The sequence below is a fragment of the Oncorhynchus gorbuscha genome, linkage group LG11, assembly GCF_021184085.1.
Source record: "Oncorhynchus gorbuscha isolate QuinsamMale2020 ecotype Even-year linkage group LG11, OgorEven_v1.0, whole genome shotgun sequence".
NCBI classification, from domain to species: domain Eukaryota; kingdom Metazoa; phylum Chordata; class Actinopteri; order Salmoniformes; family Salmonidae; genus Oncorhynchus; species Oncorhynchus gorbuscha.
In genome coordinates this window covers 14,508,285-14,515,312 of record NC_060183.1, presented here as the reverse complement: position 1 = coordinate 14,515,312, position 7,028 = coordinate 14,508,285, and positions in this window count along the sequence as shown.

The following is a 7,028-nucleotide window of genomic DNA, read 5'->3' as shown; positions in this document are numbered from 1 at the left end:
CACACTGCTACAGGCACTTTCCGGGGCGGCCCTCAGGGGTCCTAACCCTCCACACCGCTACAGGCACTTTCCAGGGCAGTCCTCTGGGGTCCTAACCTTCCACACTGCTACAGGCACTTTCCAGGGCAGCCCTCTGGGGTCCTAACCCTCCACACTGCTACAGGCACTTTCCAGGGCAGCCCTCTGGGGTCCTAACCCTCCACACTGCTACAGGCACTTTCCAGGGCAGACCTCTGGGGTCCTAACGCTCGACACTGCAACAGGCTCCTTCCAGGTCAGCCCTCTGGGGTCCTAACCCTCCACACTGCTACAGGCACTTTCCAGGGCAGCCCTCTGGGGTCCTAACCTTCCACACTGCTCCAGGAACTTTCCAGGGCAGACCTCTGGGGTCCTAACCCTCCACACTGCTACAGACACTTTCCAGGGCAGACCTCTTTGGTCCTAACGCTCGACACTGCAACAGGCTCCTTCCAGGCCAGCCCTCTGGGGTCCTAACCCTCCACACTGCTACAGGCACTTTCCAGATCAGCCCTCTGGGGTCCTAACCCTCCACACTGCTACAGGCACCTTCCAGGGCAGCCCTCTGGGGTCCTAACCCTCCACAATGCTACAGGCACCTTCCAGGGCAGCACTGCAACTCACCCACCGCCACAATAGGGGGTTGACCAAGGACCCCTCTATCCCCAAACACGCACATCTCCCCACCACCGCCCCTCAGTGGTCTTCTGAACTCACCACTACTCCCATCTCCAATACGGGGAAAAAAATGCATTTAAAATATATTTTGGGGATGCAGCTTAGGATACATGTGAAATATTAAACATTTGCCAAATAATGTATTGTTTATGCATTTGTAAATGTATTTTAACGTGTGATATACATTTGTAAATGTATTCGGAATATATACATTTGTATAGAAATATATTATTTGGCGAGTTTGGGCTGTCGCCCCTCCCTGCCCTTTTCCAACTATTATGTCTATGCAGTCATTCTCAGCTCCCCTCAGCAGGAATTACTCTGAAACCCCAAACTAGAAAACAACAAACTCATCTAATTACTCTTCTGTTAGCCTCCTAACATGGACCGACTGAACATTAGCCTGCTGGCCTGCCCCTCTTTGGGCCTATAAAGGAGAAAGTAGATTAGCTAGCCTGCTTTAGCTTCCAACCACCCTGCTTTACCTGCTCCAATCAGAGGGGCCCTGGATCTTTCAAATTGACAGATCCAAAGGGGGAGGGGGTTAACGATTAGCCACGCCTCTTCCTTAATGGACATTTCCGGTCAGACGATGGCACACCACACCTGGCCGTGCTGTTTCCACGGCAACCCCTGGACTACTGTGTACGTGCCTACATAGATACCTGAACTCTGAACTCTAATAATAACTAAAGTCATGTAGAGAAACACTATATATGAAACCTGTATGTTATTAAGACCTTATGGAATGTTCATACTAATAATGAAGATATCGATCATTTAGTTGTACCTACTGGTTCTGGAGTGAGTGACCTTCACAAGTGTCCAGCTGGAGGTAACCTGACTGTCAGTTGTAGCTTATTTTGTTTTACCAGGCAAGTCAGTTAAGAACAAACTCTTATTTTATTTAACTAGGCAAGTCAGTTAAGAACAAACTCTTATTTTATTTAACTAGGCAAGTCAGTTAAGAACAAACTCTTATTTTATTTAACTAGGCAAGTCAGTTAAGAACAAACTCTTATTTTATTTAACTAGGCAAGTCAGTTAAGAACAAACTCTTATTTTATTTAACTAGGCAAGTCAGTTAAGAACAAACTCTTATTTTCAATGACATCCTAGGAACAGTGGGTTAACTACCTGTTCAGGGGCAGAACGACAGATTTGTACCTTGTCAGCTTGGGGGTTTGAACTCACAACCTTCCGGTTACTAGTCCAACGCTCTAACCACTAGAGCGTTGGACGTAGTTCCCTTACCCTGCCGCCCCTTATACCGGGAGAAACTACCAGACTGGCTCTTTATTTTCTCTTAGTTAATTTTTTTATATGTTTGTTTTTTGACAGATAATGGTAGTTAAATGGAACAAACTTTTGCACACCTAAAATAATGTGATAAAGATCTATGATAGAGGGAGGGTAAGGGAACTATGATAGAGGGAGGGTAAGGGAACTATGATAGAGGGAGGGTAAGGGAACTCAAGTGTACTTTGGGAAGTGTATTTGCTGAAGGGTACTTAAACGGTAAATGTTTAGTTGAGGCCTCAGGTTAACATGATTGGTTCTTAGTTACTGAATCTTCCTTTGGACCTATGTCCAGCTCTGACCCTGATGTTACTCAGATGTGAATGGTGAAACACTATATTATAAATATACTTTATATATGGTATCTACTATATGTACTAGAGATATATTTTAGGCTATGCCGTGATATATTTTATTAATGGGAATAGTCTCTCATCTTCCAGGTATAACATAGTTATAAAAATGTTATAAGTAACACATTTCATTTCTCTGATGTAGACTTAACTTTAAATATACTGACGTGTCTTGAAATTTTACGGTTGGTTTTATTAACCTACTGAACATGTTATGTCATAAAATATACAAAGCATGTCTATGTACATACACAATATGTACAAAGATATAGTACATTATAACTAATCCCTATTTGGAGACTAGTGGCCGGTGCAGAACGAGATCGAGACAGAACTGATCAATTATTGTTGTATCTAAACCAAAGGTCGGCACTTAGACAAAGATCTCTGTCTTTAACATTGTCATTTTATCTATTTCAATGTATCTGTTTGTTTTGTTATTGTCGTTTGTGTTGTGGACTTGGGAGAATGTAGCCATCTGTAGCGCATGAGTCCGCTATGCAAATTAACCTTCCCTTCCTGACCCTTGACCTCTGATCTGAGACCGGAAACAGGAAGTGGATACGCCCACGAACGGACACTTTATTTACAAAATGAAGTACGGAAGATACATGATTAAATGCCGCTGTTGAACTCTGTAGTAAGTCATAGGCTCGATCCCAAATAGTGTGCCACCATATTCCCTACATAGTACACACCACTTTTGGCCAGAGCCCGACATAGGGAATAGTGTGTCATTTCAGATTTGCGCCATATACAGTTGAAGTTGGAAGTTTACATACACCTTAGCCAAATACATTTAAACTCAGTTTTTCACAGTTCCTGACATTTAATCCTAGTAAGAATTCCCTGTTTTAGGTCAGTTAGGATCACCACTTTATTTTAAGAATGTGAAATGTCAGAATAATAGTAGAGAATGATTTATTTCAGATTTTATTTCTTTCATCACATTCCCAATGGGTCAGAAGTTTACATATGCTGAATTAGTATTTGGTAGCATTGCCTTTAAATGGTTTAAATTGGGTCAAATGTTTCGGGTAGCCTTCCATAAGCTTCCCACAACAAGTTTGTCACAATTATGAGTGAAGAGGTGTGGAGTCAGGCGCAGAGAGCAAAGATGTGGGAAAAACAACACGATTTAATGTCCCGAAACACAACATGTACAAAGTGAAAACACAAATGAACAGAAATATAACCGGACAGCGTGTAACCCAAAATACAACAAAATACACTCAACCAACAAAACAGACGAACAAGCCCGCACGAAACAGAAGCGGGCTAAACAGACTATATATACCCTATCCTAACAACCAAACTAGAAACAGGTGCTACCAATTAGACAAAACTAAACGAACACAGAACAACGGATCGGCGATAGCTAGTAGACCGGCGACGACGACCGCCGAGCGCCACCCGAACAAGAAGGGGAGTCACCTTCGGTAATATTCGTGACAGTACCCCCCTCCTGACGCGCAGCTCCCGCAGCGCGCCGACGTCGGCCTCGGGGACGACCCGGAGGCCGAGGCGCTGGGCGATCCGGGCGGAGGCGATGAAATTCACTCAACATGGATGGGTCTAGAATATCCCTCACCGGAACCCAGCACCTCTCCTCCGGACCGTACCCCTCCCAGTCGACGAGGTACTGCAAGCCTCTCACCCGGCGTCTCGAGTCCAGAATAGCTCGTATCTTGTATGCCGGGGACCCCTCGATGTCCAGAGGGGGTGGAGGAACCTCCGGTACCTCATTCTCCTGCATGGGACCAGCTTCCACCGGCCTGAGAAGAGACACATGAAATGAGGGGTTAATACGATAATACGAAGGAAGTGATAATCGATAACAAACCTCATTTATTCTCCTCAGGACTTTAAATGGCCCTATACACTGTGGACCCAGCTTCCGGCAGGGCAAGTGGAGAGGCAGGTTACGGGTCGAGAGCCAGACCCTGTCCCCAGGTGCAAACACGGGGGCCTCACTGCGGTGACGGTCAGCGCTCTTCTTCTGCCTTATACTAGCTTGGCGTAATGACTCCTGGACTGCCCTCCAGGTCTCCTTAGAGCGCTGTACCCACTCCTCCACCGCAGGAGCCTCAGTCTGGCTCTGATGCCACGGTGCCAAGACCGGCTGGTACCCCAACACGCACTCAAATGGTGACATGTTGGTAGAAGAGTGGCTTAGTGAATTCTGGGCTATTTCTGCCCAGGGAATATATCTTGCCCACTCGCCTGGCCGGTCCTGGCAATACGACCGCAGAAACCTACCCACCTCCTGGTTAACTCTCTCCACCTGACCATTACTCTCCGGGTGATACCCTGAGGTAAGGCTGACCGAGACCCCCAGACGTTCCATAAATGCTCTCCAAACACGGGAGATAAATTGGGGGCCCCGATCAGAAACTATATCCTCGGGCACCCCGTAGTGCCGGAAGACATGGGTGAAAAGAGCTTCCGCAGTCTGTAGGGCCGTAGGGAGACTGGGCAATGGGATAAGACGGCAGGACTTAGAGAACCGATCCACAACGACCAGGATAGTAGTGTTACCCTGAGAGGGGGGAAGGTCAGTAAGAAAATCCACCGAAAGATGGGTCCACGGCCGTTGTGGAATGGGAAGAGGTTGTAATTTACCTCTTGGCAGGTGTCTAGGAGCCTTACTCTGGGCGCACACCGAACAGGAGGAAACATAGAATCGCACTTCCCTCCTCAAAGTGGGCCACCAGTACTTCCTCTCAAGACCTCTCACGGTCCTATAAACACCTGGGTGACCCGACGAGGGTAGACAATGAGCCCATCGAATCAATTGATCACGAACAGCCAGCGGCACGTACCTACGACCCTCCGGACACTGTGGAGGCGTAGGTTCCCCCCTTAGTGCCCGCTCGATGTCCGCGTCCACATTCCATACTACCGGTGCCACCAGCTTAGCTGCCGGAATGATGGGAGTAGGATCGATGGACCTGTCCTCAGTGTCATAGAGTCTTGACAGCGCGTCAGCCTTAGTGTTGAGGGAACCTGGTCTATATGAGACAGTGAAATTAAATCTGGTGAAAAACATGGCCCACCTTGCCTGACGAGGATTCATTCTCCTAGCTGATTGGATATACTCCAGGTTACGATGGTCAGTCCAGATAAGGAAAGGGTGCTTAGCCCCCTCAAGCCAGTGTCTCCACACCTTCAGGGCCTTAACCATAGCCAACAACTCCCTATCCCCCACATCATAATTCCGCTCCGCTGGCCCGAGTTTCTTAGAAAAAAAGGCACAGGGGCGGAGCTTCGGTGGCACACCCGAACGCTGTGAGAGCACAGCTCCAACCCCAGCCTCGGATGCGTCCACCTCTACTATAAACGCCAAAGAAGGGTCCGGATGTGCCAACACCGGCGCCTTAGTAAACATCGCCTTCAACTTATGAAAAGCTCCGTTCGCCTCTGCTGACCACTGTAAACGCACCGGTCCCCCCTTCAGCAGTGAGGTAATAGGGGCAGCTATCTGACCAAAACCCCGGATAAACCTCCGGTAGTAATTGGCAAATCCCAAGAACCGCTGCACCTCCTTTACCGTGGTCGGAGTCGGCCAATTACGCACGGCCTTAACGTGATCACCCTCCATTACCAAACCAGAGCTAGAAATACGATAACCCAGAAAGGAAACTGATTGTTTGAAAAACTCACATTTCTCCGCCTTCACATACAGGTCATGCTCCACCAGTCGTCTAAGAACTTTACGCACAAGAGATACATGCGCAGTGCGTGTAGCGGAGTAGATCAAAATATCGTCAATATAAACCACTACACCCTGTCCGTGCAGGTCTCTGAGTATTTCATCCACGAAGGATTGAAATATAGCTGGAGCATTCTTTAAACCGTATGGCATGACGCGATACTCATAATGGCCCGACGTAGTGCTAAATGCAGTTTTCCACTCATCTCCCTTCCGAATACGCACCAAATTATAAGCACTCCTGAGATCCAGTTTAGTGAAGAACTGCGCTCCGTGAAATGATTCCACTACCGTAGCAATGAGAGGTAGTGGGTAACTAAAACCCACTGTGATGGAATTTAGACCTCTATAATCAATACACGGACGCAAACCACCATCTTTTTTCTTCACAAAAAAGAAACTCGAAGAGACAGGTGACATGGAGGGCCGAATGTACCCCTGTCCCAGAGCTTCGGTGATATAATTTTCCATAGCCACCTTCTCCTCCTGAGACAAAGGATACACATGACTCCTGGGAAGTGCAGCGTTAACCTGGAGATTTATCACGCAATCCCCCTGCCTATGGGGTGGTAATTGGGTCGCTTTCTTTTTACTGAAAACGATAGCCAAATCATCATACTCAGCTGGAATGCGCACGGTGAAAACCTGGTCTGGACTCTCCACCGTTGTAGCACCGATGGAAACCCCTACACACCTGCCTGAACACTCATCAGACCACCCCTGTAGAGTTCCCTGTTTCCACGAAATCGTAGGATTGTGAATAGCCAACCAGGGAATCCCCAGAACAACTGGAAACGCAGGTGAATCGATAAGGAACAAACTAATTCGCTCCTTGTGATTCCCCTGCGTAATCATCTCCAACGAAATTGTGGCTTTCTTCACCAGCCCTGACCCTAATGGTCGACTATCTAAAGAGTGCACGGGAAAAGGGGGGTTTACTTTAACTAACGGAATCCTCAACCTCTGAG